A 17634-nucleotide genomic window follows, 5' to 3' on the forward strand; every position below is an offset into this window, starting at 1 on the left:
CGTATAAAATAGAACACCTCCAAGGGGTTAGGCGTATGTTCCCCAAAGAACCGTTCTCGGGAACGAAACATACCATCATGGAATAGATCGCCCCATGTGTGAATATGTAACCGTCGACACATGTTACGAAAGCCCAATTCTTGGAAGAGCGCCATTTGAGGGTGATATGACAGTGGCATCCGGGCCGTATATAATAGCGGTGTTTGCAATCGTCTTCCTATCCTTTGCCATGCATCCATGGTACACGTCACCGTATTAGCCTGCATGTCCAACACAGATATAGGGGCATGAACCACGCCATCCAGCGGTAGCGGGTGAGCAATCCAGTCTTCCGCCGCTATCTGTGGCATGAAAGCGACCGGTTTCATCCAGTAGTACAGGTAGTGGGGGCCTGTGCGCTCAAATAATAAACTTCAAAATCGGGGATGTCAAAGCCCCCCACATTGTAAGGTTGTGTCATGACCGCCCATCTAAGGCGCGCCTGCCTGCCTCCCCACACTAGTCGTATAAGTTCAGACCGCAGGGTTTTGAAGAAGAAAGCACCTGGGTGATATGGGACATTAAGAAATAAATATAAGAAACGAGGCAAGACCACCATTTTGATGAGGGAAACTCTAGCCGCCATGGATAAGGGTAATTTAATCCATCGAGTCACCGAATCAGCTAATTTTGTAATGGCTGTACCATAGTTCAATCGTAATGTGCCCCCCTTATCTCTCGAGACTTGTATCCCCAAGTAGCGCAAATCCGAAGAACACCACTCCAAGGGATAGTCTAGTGGAAACTCTGAGACAGCAGGTGTTAGCGGGAATAATTGAGACTTACCCCAATTAATTGAAACTCCAGACAGGCCACCAAAGGATACAAACTCCGGCAGTAACGCGATCAGAGTGGTCTGGGGCTCCTTGACATAGAGCATGACGTCGTCAGCATACAGCGAAACAGAAAGTTGCCGCTGTAAGCAGTTAAAGGCATCACAATTCAATAGTGACAGAGGACGATATGAATCACACTGCGTGGCATCCTTACCCGGCTTAAGGAGAGACGTGATGACGACCTCCCTCAGGGACCCTGGCAGCACACCCACCTCCAAGGCATCCTCAAACACCTCCCTTAGCACCGGTGCCATGATATCCACATAACATTTATAAAATTCCGCGGGGAGCCCATCAAGACCAGGTGCCTTCCCGTTGCTCAAGGACATTATAGCATCGCGAATCTCATCCAGCTCGAGCGGTGCCCCCAAAAACTGTCTATGGACGTCCCTTAGCCAGCATAGTGCAAGATCCCCCAGAAAGCCTTCCAAGTCGAAGCCTCCAGTGGCCCGCGATGTATAGAGCTGCTCGTAATGTGTCTGGAGAGTAGTCAGTATTCCATCTAAGTCTTTGCACACCCCACCCTCAGCCGTTGTTAACTCCACAATAGTATTGGTGCCACGTGCCATGCGAACTGTCATTGATAGTGCCCTACCCGGCCTTCCTCCCTCATTGTACGCTCGAGCCTTCCAGTATTTACCTCTGAAATGGACCTCCCTCTGCGCTTCTGCCTCGTATTCCGACAACTTAGATCTGTATTCCTACTGTGCAGTCCCCACGTTACCCTGTACCATACTCCTTTCCAGCACCCGTAATTCCTCTTCCAACCTGCCGAGAGTACGTTGTATATCCCTCAAGACTCCAGAGCTCTTAGCGATGCACCACCCCCTCACCGTAACCTTAAAGGCTTCCCAGACAGTTTCTACACTATCCACCGTATCTTTGTTACGGGGAAAAAAGTCCTCTATATCCCCCCTAAGTTCCTCCCGGAAAACCGTGTCCACTAGTGTGTTAGGTTGTAGTCACCAGGGCGGTCGCGGTGTATCATACCCAGGTATATCCATAGTTAGCAAAACTGGACAGTGATCGGAATGCGTCCTGGGAAGATGTTGTGCATCCAGTATATGCGGTGCTAGACATCGTGACACAAACAGATAATCAATCCTAGCCCATGTGCCTGTGTATGAGGTGTAATGTGTACCATCCCTTAGGTCAGGATGAACATGTCTCCATCCATCGACAAGCCCATCCTCATCCACTATCCCTCTGATGACATCCCTTGCTTTGGGATGGTATGTTGTGTAACCATCCGCTCTATCCATCGCCGGGACTAAGGCAACATTGAAATCTCCACCCCAGATAACATAACTCGATCCAGTATCCATCACAACTCCCAAGAGCATAGCAAAAAAGTCCGGAGTGTCCACATTGGGTGCATAACAATTGGCAATGGTAATCGTATTCCTACCCAATCTCCCCCACAACACCACATACCTTCCCTCTGTATCTATCCGCTGACCTTGCAGTAGAAACGGTAGAGCACGATGTATGAAGATAGTCGTACCCCTGGCGTATGAGGAATAGTTCGAGAAAGCTCTAACACCCACCCATCTACTACCGAAAGTGGGAGTGGTGTGCGGGGGGACATGAGTTTCCTGCAGCATGACCACCTGTACTTTATGTCTATCCCAATATGCAATCAGCCGTCTGCATTTACGGGCATCTTTTAGTCCTCGCACATTCCACGACAGAAAGGTACATTTGTTAACATCTCCTGCGCCCTTCAACATTATCCTTGATAGCCTTTATGATTATCCCGTGCATTAGTAATGTCTGCATCATATCTCAGCCACATAGCCACTATTCAAGAATCCAATATAACGTCCGACCCGCATGCAGGCCTCATTCAAGACAGCTCTATGCAAAGATGTAGAGTCCAGCGCCATCCCATACAGCTCAAAGGAATGCACTACTTGCTCGTGTATACAGCACTTAACCAACTCATTCAACCCCCAGTCATACTCCCACTCCTCCCATCCTCCCACTGAAGCATCCCCAACTTGCCAGTTTCTCCACCCATCCCATCCCGCCCCGATGCCCTCAGAAAACTAGGGTGGAAACATACCCTATCCCAATGCAAACTGTGTGGGTAATTCCTGCCAGGTAGCATTCCAGGTGGCAACACTATAGCCCCTCCACTCCACCAGCGCTATTCGATGGAGCGCACCAGGCTAGTGGGAGAGAGGGGGGTACCTAGCGAACAGAATCAATTTCGGTCTCCCCAGGACCAAATCCCATCCCATCTCAACAGAAGGAAGGAGGGGGAAGATCACAGACAACAGCAACCGCAGTCTTGTGCATAGGCCAGTACTCACATACAGACTCAGCTCGGCCAGAAAGTTTCAATGTTCGTGTGGTCACGGTTCATCCTCATACATTCCTTCTTGTCGGTCGTCAGGATCATCTTCCCTATCCCCCCTTGGTCGTGCCGCACGTTTATAATGTTTGATAAATTCTTCGACCTGTTGCGGTTTCGTGAAAAACCTCTGGCGCCCTTGACACGTGACCCGCAGGCGGGCCGGATAGAGCAATGCGTAGTCCACTTGTAGATTACGTAGCTTGGCTTTCACATCTAAGAACTTGCGACGTTCCTCCTGCACCATAGGTGTGAAATCAGGATAAATGGTGAAGTTGTTGCCGGCATATGAAAGTGTTTTGGAGTTCCGAGCCGCACGCAAGGCAGTATCCCTATCTCTATAGTTCAGCAGGCGAGCGATTATAGGTCTCGGATTCATGCCTGGTTTGGGCACAGGCCCCAAGGATCTGTGCGCTCTCTCCACTATAAATTGGGGTGAGAAGGCTTCCGGGCCAATGGCCGCTAGTAGGAGTTTCTCCACGTAGTCCTCCATTTTTCCCACATTGGTGGACTCCGGGACACCAACTATGCGTATGTTATTACGCCGACTTCTCGCCTCCAAATCCTCGTTCTTGGCCGCTATAGTGCGTAGTAGATTGTCCATCCTGGTGAGTTGAGTTGCGTGCTGCGTCGAGGTATCCTCTACATCCGAGACCCGCTGTTCAGCTTCCTTCAGTCTCCCCTCATGTACATCTAATTTGTGGACAACGGCATCCATCCGAGATGACATCCTATCGACCTTGTCCGCAATGGTTGCAAACCCTTGGCGCATTTCTCGGAGGATTTCCTGGAGATCCGGGGAAGTGGACGCCTGACCATCAGGAAGTCCGCTAGCATCCGCCTGCTTCTGCTGCTCCGAGCCAGCTCGAGTCATCTTTTTTGCGGAGTCAAATGTGAGTTTCGGTTGCCTTGCGTCCGGCTTCCCCATCTCCACCACTGGTAAGGTCAATGAGTCGCAGGTAATAGCGTATTAGAGGAGGACAGTAAAGCAATGTGTCCAATGCAAGCCGCTGCGCAGCACCCGCAGTGTATGAAATATACCCGCCCAGTCCCGGCAGCCCGTACACGGGTAAAGGTACTCACGCTACCACAAGGGATTAAGTCAGTATCCAGTAGGCCTTCCTCCACACAACAATGCCTCAGATACCACTTGCACTCGAGCCCGTGCTGCGAGGGATATCCGTGGGCAAGTTTATTCGGAGCTTCCCTGGCGTTCGATCTCGTAGCCCAGGCTGCGGTACTTCCCGTAGCGTGACGTCTATCTTTTTGCACCAATTAGGCCACATCCAGTGCCCTGCGGCGGAATGACAATATAGTCAATGTAGCAGCACGTGTGTAGCCCCGCTTCCCTGCAAGATGGACAGAGTGGACCACTCTCCAGTGCCGTCTGCACCCCGAGTTCAGCAGGCGCCGTGCCCTGATCCTTGCTGAGGGAGCCCCCTAGCCAGCCATACAACACACCGCAGGCCTTACCAATGCTCAGGACAAGGGCGTACTGGTGTGTGACGATACTCGCTCCATTACCCGATCCAGCTGAGTTGCACGTTCGTCGCCCAGATCTCACCGCCTAAAATGCCAGGTCCGCTCCGGAGACGACCGCAGCAGCCGGTAGGCCTCCCCCAGGGTGCCATCGATACCCGGCGCAATCCTCCGCAGCGATCCGGTGCCTGCCGGAGCCTCAGGTACAGTAGTCACGTAGGAGCCAGGTCACGCAAGGATTACACTTGCCGCTTTTATCTCCGATGAGCCTGAAGTGCAGGGAGCGTTCCCTCCAGCCGTTCTCTCTCGGCCGGCAGATTTTCGCGCCACTGGAGGCCTAACCTCTGTAGCTGGATCCTCGGTCTCGCGTCCGCTGCCGAGCCGCCCAGCCGCGTTGCTTCCTCCGCCAGTCAGTGCCGCCAGGAATAAAAGAACTCCTCCAGCCCGCTAGCAATTAGCGAGGAGCTCCAAACTTGAACCGGAGCCGCCTGGGAGTCCCCCGAGCTGATGGGAGATAATTCAGCCCAATTGGCAGCCGATTATAGGATAATTGTAGGATAGTTGTCACTAGGTCATGGGAGCCTCACACGAAGGCGTCCATTCACCAGTGCGCCACCTAGCGCCCCCTCCCCTTCTGTATATCCCTTTCCAGTGCCTGCCTTTCTTCCCATTTCATTGGTTCCAGTTCCTAGTTTGCTGTCTTTCTATACTGCTGTCTTACTTCTGTTACCGTGTATGTTTGTTACATGCTTTCTGCCAAGTGTGCCCTGTGATATCCTTCCTTTCCTGTTAAGCACTCCTCCTTGCTAGCTCCTTGTCTATTGTGCTTGTGTTTAGTTCTACCCCCTTGCTGTTACTGCCTTGCGTGTTCCTGTTTGATCTCCAGGATCCGTGGGCACAACTGACTACCTAGGTGGTGTTTCTTGTTCACTGCGAGTATTGTCTTTGAGTTACATTTATAACATCACCATAGGTATAAGCTCCACAGACCCTGCCTTTGCATGCATATCCTACATGTGGGTATTAGCAGTCAGTATCTGTAACAGCAAGTGTGGGTAAGAAACTTACTGAGCTTCAGTCTTGCCGTGTGGAGCGCCCGAGTGCTTTACCCCACACCCCCCTTTATTGTTAATGTTGTTTCATATATATGTCTTGCACATTCATCCTGGGTGTAGTTATTCTGAATGCTAAATTGCCTTGTGAGTGCCCTTCCTTTCTGAGTCTTACCCATCTTGTTCACTTGTACAGGCTTCCCCTTTGGATCCCTTTTTCTCCTTTGACTCCCTGTATGGGCAGTGCTGTACTCCCCTTCCTGTGTAAGTTTTCTACCCAGTTCCTAGTCCTTGCCCAAGTCCCTGACTGTGTTCCCCACATAGTCCCGGACAGTCCCCGACATCGCCGATGGACCCGGAAAGAGTGGGTAGGCTGGGGGCGGCAACACCCGCACCCTCAGCCACGTCGGACGGCGGGCGAGGGGAAGTCGAAGAGTGACGACACTGCATTGACTTTTTTTTGGAATGCTTCGAGTTACCTGACCCCGAGTGCGAAGACATAGATCCAGAAGAATGATGGTGACGGCTCTGAGACCGGTCCCTCGACCTCCCTCGGGACTGGTACCTTGAGCAGCACGGAGCCGACTGCCGGACTTCCAGCAACTTTCGGGACCGCTCCCGCAAAGTCTTCGGCGCCATGGCCCGGCAGTCTGGGCACGACTTGGGGTCGTGGTCGCGCCCCAGGCAGTAGAGAGACACACAGTGTGGGTCAGTCACTGACATCATGCGGAGACAGTTCCCACAGTTCTTGAAGCCGGGCATCCCTACGACAGCAGGAGTTGATCGACTCAAAAAAATTAGACAAAAGGCCTCGGAAAAACTCAGTCAAAAAGTGACTGGGGGTACTAGCTCTTCCTGGATCTGAGCTTGCTGGAGCAGAAAAAGAACAGGATGTCAGCGCGCATGGGCGTTTCTAAGTAGCTCCAGCGACATCATTCCGGCGCAAACGAAGCATGTGGAGCATACAGACGCACGTGGAGCCTACAGACGCGCTGGGGTACTGCTGATGAAAATTTTCCGGATCCAGTCTGATGCCTGAGGGTAATTCTACAGTAAGGAATCGATCACTACTAATGTTTCTTACAGATATATCATTACCGAAGGTAAGTACCTTGTGCTTCTGGTCCGGATAGGACCTGGCTTGGCAGTTCATGCTGGACTGTTCCCATGAGGAGCAGGGTCTTTCAGATACAAGCATCCTGGGGCCGTTTTCGGGGTATCACCCCTCATTAGCCAGGCTAGCTTGAATCCTGTGGCACAGTGAGCACCAGACCCATGTCTGGCATACCCTTCCCACTTAGGGTGACAAAAGCAAAACAGAACAAATGATGGATTGAATGCTGAACAATGCTAACATTCACCCTCAGTTACAAAGATCTGGGTTTAATACATTGAGTTTTTCTCAGTACGCCATCCCAGTTTGCACCCAACCAGATGCAACTCAATCTTCACCCTGCTTCTCATGGGAACAGTCCAGCCCAAACTGCCAAGGCAGGTAATTCCTGGACCGGAAAGAAGCCTGGCTGATGAGGGGTGATACCCCGAACCAGTCCCAGGATGATAGTTTAAGTCCAGGGGATGGCGTGGTGAGCAAAAAATCTTTGTGACTGGGGCTTAATATTTGCATTGTTCAGCATTCCATCCATCATTTGTTTATTTTGCTTAAGGGCCAATGGAGGCCACCATATCTGCAGGCTTCCCAGTCAACAAACACCTACACATAACTGCATAATTACCCTGTACACCACCCTCACAAGACTACACTACATCTTGCGAGACAAACTACTGACCATAGTGGGAGTACATCAACAGAAGAATTTAATACTGCTCTTTGGTAAAAATGCTACCACCAGACCCCAACCTGCAACAGTATTAAATATCTGCTCCTCTGTTCTTAAAAGAACGTCTTTCTGCAGCATCTTTGAAAGCATGAGAGTAAATTTATCGTAACAGTTTGGCCACTATTATTTTAATAACTCACTTCGAAACGTGTATGCTGCCAATTGAAGTCACTTCCTTCTTACTCATGGTATCCAGGAGTTGGAAATTAAATACACTGGAGTGTCTTCTGTAACTTCAAATGTTTTGAAAAATGAGCAATACATTCTCTAATATCATGTAAAGTGATGCCACAGGATCCCTAGTGCTCTACAGCAGCTGCTGAATGGCATGAATGATAGTCCATCTCGTGATACACAGCCTCTTCTTAATCAGTGTCTTCCCATCTGTCGAACTAAGATACCCCCATATACCACACCAGCGGGATTTCCTGTTACGAGCAACTTCTAAAATATGTTACCCTCATGTTTCAGAAGATTGTAAATGTTAAAATAAAATAAAAAAGAAGTACAAAAAACGCATTTGCAATTAGTTTTCATTTTAACAAAGCCCTTTTTTTTGGGTGCACAAAAGAGCCTTTCCAGGATAGACTAAATTCTTAAGTCCTCAACCAGTCTGGAGAGTCTCTGAGGTTCTCCACCTCCCTAGAGGCATCTCAGATCATTCGCTGGTTAAGATACAATATGCATCCCACCTCAAGGGGGCGACGTATATATCCCATATATCCTTGGCTTTTTAAACGACCCCAGTATTTGGAAAAGTCTACGCAATACCACGAAACACTGCTTTATAGAAAAGGCACAATCAGTAGCTTCCCCGATAACACTGTGGGAAGCCTATAAGACAGTTCTTCGTGGCCAGGCGATATCCTCAATTACCTCACACAAACGCGATACACTGCTCCAAGTGCAAACTCTTGAACAGGCGGTAAGTCACGCCAAAGCTGCACACTCCTCTGATCCCAACGAAACTACAGCCCATAAACTCGACCTTGCAAAGCAAGAATACAAGGCCTAACCTACGAAGAGTAGCCAATTGGATGGTTGTGGTCAAGGACCGAGAGGAGGCTCATTTGTTGCTCTCCCTAGACGCGGAAAAGGCGTTTGACACCATCCATTGGCCCTTCATGCGACACACTTTAGAGAAATTTGGCTTTGGCCCGGGATTCCAGGAATGGGTGGCATTACTATACACTGCTCCGGAGGCCAGGGTTAGGGTCAATGGTGCTCTTTCAGAGATCTGGCCGATTCGGCTGGGCTGCCCGCTATCCCCCTTATTGTTTGCACTTATTTTGGTACCTCCGGCCTGTGTCGTTAGGGCCTCCCCGGGACTGGGTGGCTTCGTGGATGATGCCAGACAGATAGCGGGGGAACGCATATCGTTATTAGCAGATGATATTTTGCTGTATGTGACGAATCAGACGGAGACGCTCCCTCAGATCCTGCGAAAAGTCAATGACTATGGGTACCACAAGGATATAAGATTAACTGGACCAAGTCCACCTTATATCCAGTGGGGGGGAGGGGTGGGGGGGTGGAGACTCAGGCTTTACCTAGCTGTTTCCACTGGTCCATAGAGGACTTTACCTACCTTGGTCTTTACATTACTTCAGATGTGCACACCAGTCTTGCTCCCAATATTCGGCGGGTCTTCTCAAACTTCCAAGAGGATGTTAGGAGATGGCGGAGGCTTCCCATAACCATTATGGGCAGGGCCGCCATGTTTAAAATGGTAACGCTCCAGCAGCTGCTCTACATATTGCAAAATACTTATATTAAGATTCCAGATCTGATATTTAAGGGTATTGATAGTGAGCTACGCTCCCTCCTCTGGGATGGGGCCCATCCACGTATTGCACTTTCAACACTGCAGCTGAATCCCTATAATGGGGGTTTGGCTTTGCCAGACATTATGTCCTATTATATAGCGGCTCACCTTATTGCCATTAATAAATGGATTCATGCATCTGGGGATCATCAGACCTGTAGGCTTGGAAGGCTGCAGGTTAGAGAACGTACCCATCTTCACTATCTTTATGGAGGTAAGGGAAGTAGTAGACTACTCCAGGCGACCCAGAGGACGTTGGAGGCATGGAAGAGTGCAGAGCGACAAATGAAGTGGGACCAAAAATGCACCAGATAAACCCCACTGTGGGAGCGGAATAGACTAAAAGAGATTGGAAAGTTGAGTGGCTTTAGACACTGGGACCTAATAGGGATCTCTAAAATTGGTGACGTCCTTGAACATGGTGTGTTGGCCTCTTTCCACATGCTCCAAGCTAGATATCAACTACACAACACTCAGACATATGCATATCTTCGTCTGCAGCATGCTTGGGTCGCGGAGGGGTTGGATGGTACGACGTTACCGGAATATACCCCATTAGAAGGTTGTTTTCTTCAGGAGGAACTCCCAGCAATAGCTATTTCCTTTACATACAAAACTTTACTTAATAACATGCCCGATAGACTGGGTTCACTTCGTGCAGTGTGGGAAAGGGTTACCGGTGGATTGGAAGACATTGATTGGGAGGCAGCTCTGATGCATCCACGAAGTAGCAATCAAGTTGAGGTTACGTCTCATCCAGTACAAAATACTACATCGCACATATTTTGATAGAGTAAAATTGCACACAATAGGAAGAGCTGCAAGCCTGGAGTGTCTTCGTTGTCACACTGAGCCTGGGACGTTTATACATACCCTCTGGGAGTGCACTGAGATACAAGCCTATTGGGATGTGATTGTGGAGGGAACTCAATCGTATATTGGAAGCCCAGCTAGAAGTAGAGCCACGATTTCTCCTTTTGGGAATTCCAAAAGAGGTAGACATCCACAGGCACAAACTTGTTTTAGCTAACCTGGGGTTGGTAGTAGCCAAACGAGATATAGCTAAGTACTGGGGGGCTCCGCAAACACCTTCTATTAACGAATGGATGGCAAGGCTGGACTTATACATGGTTGCGGAACGGGTGACATAAGGCCTGGGGTTGTCCTAAAAAGTTCCGGAAAATATGGGCCCCATGGATTAAATATGGTCTGGAGGTGGAAGGAGATGAAGAGGGCGGGACACCGTCGCCCGAGAGGCCCGGGGCAGAGCCTTGATCGATTTATTTGTTTGTTTCAAGTATGTGTAACCATGAGAAATGTACTACTGCCTTTGATCTCATTTTGCACCTAGTCCGCTCACACTTATGTCTAGATTCAACAGAGATGGTCATTTTGTTATATGCTTCCCCTACAGGGCAATGTGGAATGCTATGCAATGTGTATTCATGCTTTGCTTTAGGTTTTTTCTTTTTTTTTGGAAAACTTAATAAAAAATACATTTATATAAAAAAAGACCTACATGTAGGAGGAAGCTAAGGCAAAGGACACTAAGATACAACACATTTACGAAGTAGGCGACAAAGCTGGCAAGCTTCTAGCTTGGCTTAACAGAAGGGAGCGTGCAGACCGCTGGGTAGCACAATTCCACTTAGCCGACGGGGCCACCCTTACAGACCCGCAGGACATAGCAAATGCGTTTGCACAGCACGACAAAACAATATACACTCCCAAAGCTACGGCTACAATGACAGAGAACCTTGCATTTCTCAACGACATACTGATGCCTACACTTGCACCTCATGAAGCTCTGGCCCTAGATGAGGAGCTAACTTCTGACCAACTAACCCGAGCTACAGATAGACTCCAATCAGGGAAAGCTCTAGGCCCAAATGGCATTCCCATCGAACGCTACAAAAAGGCACCATCTAAACTTGCGCCTCACCTCCTCAAAATGTACGAAGCTAGCCTAGAGATGGTTACACTCCCCAGAGATCAGCACAAGGTGACAATAGTAGCCATTCCGAAACCCGGCAAGCCCCCCACAGAACTGTTCCTCCTACAGACCAATTTCACTGCTTAATGCAGAGACCAAAATATTAGCAAAGGCGCTGGCCACTCTGCTCCAACCATATCTCATGACCCTGGTTCACCCAACCAATCCGGCTTTATACCCAGCCGTAATGCAGCACTCAGACGATTGCATAGTGACATAGCTCGCATGCCCACTATCCAGGAAGAGGCTGTCATACTTTCCTTGGACGCTCGTATGGCCTTCGATCTTGTTGAATGGCTCTTTCTTTATGCAGTACTACAACACCTCGGCTTTGGGCCCAAATTCTGTGCCTGGATCCAACTACTATACACAAAGCCACTGGCACACGTGGTTGTTAATGGGCGAGTTTCCACTGACTTTCCCCTTGGTCGCGGAACGCAAGAAGACTGTCTACTATCCCCCCCTTGTTTGCTTTAGTACTGGAACCTTTAGCGGCCTGGATAAGAGGGGACCCAATGATACGAGGACTTAAATGGACGGAGGGATGGGAAGATCGTTTCTCCCACTATGCCGATGACATCCTGCTATATATGGCGTTACCCCCCCCCCCCCGACAAACGATAATGGTCCTGTTGGACATCTGTGCATCATACGGAAGGGTCTTGGGATCCACAATTAACTGGGATAAATCTGTTCTCTATGTGCTCAGCGGCTCGTCTCCACAACTCCCACCAGACTGCATGATACAAGTTTCAGACGGGGGGGTTTAAATACCTTGGTATATACGTCACTCCTCTACCCACACACTTCATCGAACGCAACCTCATGGAGCCCTTCAAAAGACTCAGCCGGGACGTCAGGCACTGGCACTCCCTACCACTGACTCTCCTGGGTATAGCTGCCCGCTTTAAGATGATGTTACTCCCTAGGTTCTTATACGCCCTGCAAAACACTCCCTTCCCAGTTCCCCATTCATATTTTAAAGTGATTGATGCAGAAATAAGTCATCTTCTCTGGGGGGAAAAACCTGCTTGAATAGCCCAGCATAAATTAATACAGAGCTGGTACGACGGCGGCATCGCCCTTCCCAATATTAAAACATACTACTGGGCCTCGCAGCTCATTCTGATTAACCACTCAATGCATGCGCCGCAGGATGACACGGCATTTCGCCTAGATAGGCACACTCTTGGGCCGGCGGGTGTTATGGGTGCATTATACAATAAATCTTGCACACCTACACCAATAGGACCCACTACACACACACACAGTCCATATATGGTTCACGGCGCTCCGCGCGCTTGGCTGGGAGGGGGTCATAACGCAACAAACCCCACTTTGGGATACTCGACGTTTAGGTAACATCCGTAACAGTAAAGGCTTTGACAAGTGGGACCTCATAGGTATATCGAGGGTGGGGGACCTATGGAAACAAGCATTTAAAATGCTATAGGTCTCGCCTTTTATTAAGTTAAAGCAATTTGCTTTGCTATACAATACCATTAGCAAAGCAGATGGCTTTAAGTTAATCAAATGCGAGACCTATTGCATTTTCAATGCTTGTTTTTTACTGCTGAGCTTCTTACCCGACCTTTAATTTGGTTTAGGCGCACTTTAACGTAATTTCTTTTTGAAAGGGCTGTTTGACAAGTATTCACTAAAGGCGAAGGTTGCCTTGTGCGAAAGTGTATGTATCGCGTTAAGCATAAAACTGTACACACCAGCACTGACGGTGTAATTGTTTAAGTTCATGGTTTCTCATACCTCCGTGGTGGGCGGCGAAATTGGGGACCCAAATATTATGGAACTGTGTTGGTAATTTTGGGCATGGAAATGTGAAGCGCAGCTTAAATACGACAGGTGCCGTGTGTGTCAAGAAGTGGTGAATTTTTGACATCCAATAGGCCCTGGTAGCAGTGAACAGAAAGTCCCCTAGCAAGTAGACTCGGTGAATACATTCCGGTGAGTAATGGGGTGAACACGAGCTGTGAAATTTTTGATCAAAAAAGTACAATACAACCAGTAGAGTGGATCAAAGGATTGAGTGAAGTTTCCTCAAAAGTAAAAATAAAAACGTCACAACGTTCCCGAGAGTCGAAGATTTAACAAGTGATATGGTGGACATGCATCAATAAAGTTTAATTGAAAGTGCAGTCGAGTCAGATGAAAAAAGAGGAGAGTTATGAAGTTACATCTGTGCACTTCACGACGATAGTTGGAAAATACAAGCGAGGAACCCTAAAAGGTGAAACCCAGAGCGAGAGCGGTCAAATGAGCTGAAATCATGCTGGCTTGAACGGCCATTCCCAGTGTGAGCGTGGGTGAAAGATGGAAGTCGCGCAAGCTTTACAAGGGTGAAAGGCCCGGAAGGAAAAATGTGAAGAAGTGAATGCTGGTAGCAGCGAACTGCAGTGGTGGAAAAAAATAAAGATCGGGCACCAAAAAATAATACTTGGTGAGTTTTGCCTGACAAGTGCCAATGAAATGTAAAAGAAAACAGGAGAAAATTTACCCAGAGCGAGAGCGGTAAAGTCAAATGCCTGTGAAACATGCAAACATACAAACGCTGTATAAAAATGTCTCAGCCCGTGTGTCAAAACGCTGCTAAATCCAAGTTGTCCGTGTTAAAGCAACAGGGGCTTACTTACAAATGCTGTGCTTTCACAGGTATTATTCTGATCGATGGTATATCAAACACTTTGAGAACAGCTGGACAGAAATAACAAGTCAAATAAGGAGACACGGCCGGCCAAGCGGATGTAAACTGAAAGCACGGCCGGCCGGCCGTGAAAGCCTTTGATCCGGCAGGGGGTGGAGCGGCACCAAGCTGGGCAACAGATGGCTGGCGATTTGATGCTGTGCACGCGCATTTTAGGTCTATGCGCTTGCGCATTGACCTAAAAGCGCACGGGCACAGCACCAAATCGCCACAGTTAGTTAAACTTTGTTTAAAGCCCTATAGTCTCGCTTCTCTCAATGCGCATGCGCATTGAGAGGTCACGAGACCTAAAAAGGTGAGATGCTTTCATTCTCCTGGCTGCAAGACACCTATGAGATGGCCCCCTGAACACTACAGTTACATACAGATCAGACACGCGCTCACGAAAGCCATTTCACCAGGCACTGCTCTCCCAGAGTCCTCACCGCTTGAGGATAGATTACAGACAGATTACCTGACTAAAAAGGCAATCTCCTTGACCTACCGTAAAATCATAAATAACTGGCAGGATCCTATGCTAGCCCTCCGCGACAAATGGCGGGTCGAGCTTGGGGACTTGGATGATGCAGATTGGCAGGCGGCCTTGGCATCTCCATGTGAGGTAGCCATATCCTCCAGGCTCCGGCTTGTACAGCTTAAAATTCTGCACCGCATATATTACACAAGAGACACACTACACAGGATGGGAAGAATTGACAACCCGGTGTGTCTGAGAGGTTGCAGGTCACTAGGTACTTTATCATACCCTGTGGGACTGTCCTAAAATTATGCAATACTGGAGGGCTGTCATGGACACAATCACGCAGGTATGCGGGCCTGCGCTCCCCCCGGACCCCAAGAGATGTCTTCTTAACCACATGAGCGCTAGCGAAATTCCCCTCCTGTGCTCATGTTTTAAAAAACCCATTATTCATGACGAGCTGGGCTCGTCATGAGCGTGCTGGGAGGCTACCTCATGACGAGCCCAGCTCGTCATGAGCGTCGAAGGGGTTAATATCTGGGAGCCGACGGATCTAAATCACACAGCCCAGGACTGGGCGACCCTAAGTATGATGTTGGCTAAGCGCAACATAGCTCAGCGCTGGGGAGCACAGGTAACTCCAACACTTGGACAGTGGTGTGGGGACATGGACAGAGCAATGGTGGCAGAAAAGGCGGTTTTCACTCATAGAAGGTGCCCTGGGAATTGGACATGGGTGTGGGGGAGGTGGAGGTTTGACGAATCAGACCCGGACCGGTGTGTCTAATTGTCATACTTATAGTCAATTTAACCAACAAGAGAACTGTATTTGTTGCGTGTATTAAGGGGTGCATATGCGGGGTTGGAGCAGCAGATTCAAGACAATCGTTGCCATGTTGGCAAAGCGGTTCAAGATGTGGAAAATATACCCTCAAGCTTCATTGTTCAAGATGTGGACAATATACCCTCAGCTTCATTGCAACCTGTAATGTTCTACTCGAAATTACTATAACATGTTTTACACAACAAAATCTTTTTTTTAAGTTCCTGCACCCTTATCACAAATATTCAGAGGAAAAAAACCTCAGAGGCCCAATCCTCCGGCTACAACACACAGGTATAGAAATAATATCCATGACGTACCCTTTAACCATCAAATAAGGCTCTGTTTTCCGTTTTTACTGATTTTTACAAATAAATAGAGAAAACATTCATTTTCTTGTCTGCATTTATTTTTAAATGTGGATAAATACAAAAATTGAGTTGCTTTTTGAGTAAATCTAAACACTGTCTGCCAGGCCAATAGATGTGTGGGTTGACAGAAAAAGGGGTTACAAAAGAAAGGAATTTTAGTAAAGAGGCTTTAAAAGCAGTAGATATGCACAAGGTGCATGTGCACTTATTTATCTTCTGCGGGTCTTCACAGCGCTGAAACATGGCAGACATTCAAGCATGACTGCATATTTATTGGTTAAATAAATGTGGAAATATACTAATTTCAGCTTAATTCTTCCACTAAACCAAAAATAAATAGATAAAATTAGCAAAAAATAAATTTGGATAAATACAGACGGAAATGGCAAAAAAAGAAATACCATACAACCGGGAGCCCTAGGCATTATATGCAGAACAGCAAAAAAATGGTCTAACACACTACCAAATAGTGTCAGGCTTATAACTACGCCCTTGGAAATGCCAGGTCGTGCACAGACCAGAATCAAAACTGAACGAGGTGAGCGTGTTAAATCGCCATAAGTGGCAAAATTAAAAAACATTCTAGTGATGCAGAGTTTGGCTTTTGCAAGGAAAGAGGATCAATTGACCTGGTACATTTGCCAGTACCTTTAAGATCTTCTACTCCCCTCAACTTATCAGACTACCAACCCATTTGAAGTACCAGGATGGCAGGACCTACCATCTTGTAAGGCTTCCAGTTATGCTGGTAGGTGGAGACTAGAATAATAATACAGGCCGTGGGATGAGGTTTTGAACCACTTTTTCGCTCTGGCTCTAGTTATTCTGACCCTCTCTTGCCACCAGCTCGTCCTATATTTTAAAGCAAGCAGGTGCAAGTTTAGAGACGGAGAAACTAGGCTGTGCATCACAATGTCCTCCTTAAGATTAGACTCAATGCACCATTTTAGGCAACTGCAACAAGCTCATTAATTTTTGTGATGGATGGCATGCTTGAGGTAAACTGATCCAGTGGCAATCGCTCATAACCGTGCTCAAGTCCATCGTTTTACGGCCACCATGCTACCTCAATTTGGACCCTGCTATTTTCAAATCAGTCTTGACCCTGCTTCAACAGGAACAGTCCAGCTAGATCTGCCAGGCTAGGCTCTCCCTGAACCAGAACACAAGCAACCCAAGACTGGTTTCATCCTTCAGTGGGGTGTAGCTTGGCTTCAGTGAGCCACGTCTGGGTATACCAGTCGCACTTAGGGCGGTAACAGCATTAACAAGGTGATGAATGGCTTGAATGAATCCCAGCCACTGGCAATCACTCTGGGTAACACTCCAGTCCATCGTTTTTCGTCCACCATACCACCTCAGTTTGGACCTCGCCAAATGCAAATCAGTCTTGGCCCTGCTTCAATAGGAACATTCCCAGACTGAGGTGCCCAGTCTGGTCCCCACTGTACTAGGTAATACCAGTGGTTGAGATTAATTCAAGCATTCCGTCCATCACTTATTTACATTTTTAGTGCGTTGCCCTAAAAGGGGTGGGTATGCAAGTCGTGAGTCAGTGCACACTGTGTCACTGGAGTCAAGCTATACATTGCTAATGAGCACCTAACTAGGTCGAAACCAATCCTATGTTGCTTGCATTCCGGGTCAGGGAGGAGCTAGCTTGGCAGTTCAAACTGGACTGTTCCATTGAAGCAGGGTCAAGACTGATTTGCATATGGCTGGGTCCAAACTTGGGTGACGTTGCAAGCAAAATAAAGATGGATTAAACTCAGATCTGGGACTATGGGTGAGTGAAAAGTTTCAACACTCAAGCCATCATTTTATTTTGTGATGTTGCTTC

Source organism: Lissotriton helveticus, chromosome 9 (genome assembly GCF_964261635.1).
Source record: "Lissotriton helveticus chromosome 9, aLisHel1.1, whole genome shotgun sequence".
Lineage (NCBI taxonomy): Eukaryota > Metazoa > Chordata > Amphibia > Caudata > Salamandridae > Lissotriton > Lissotriton helveticus.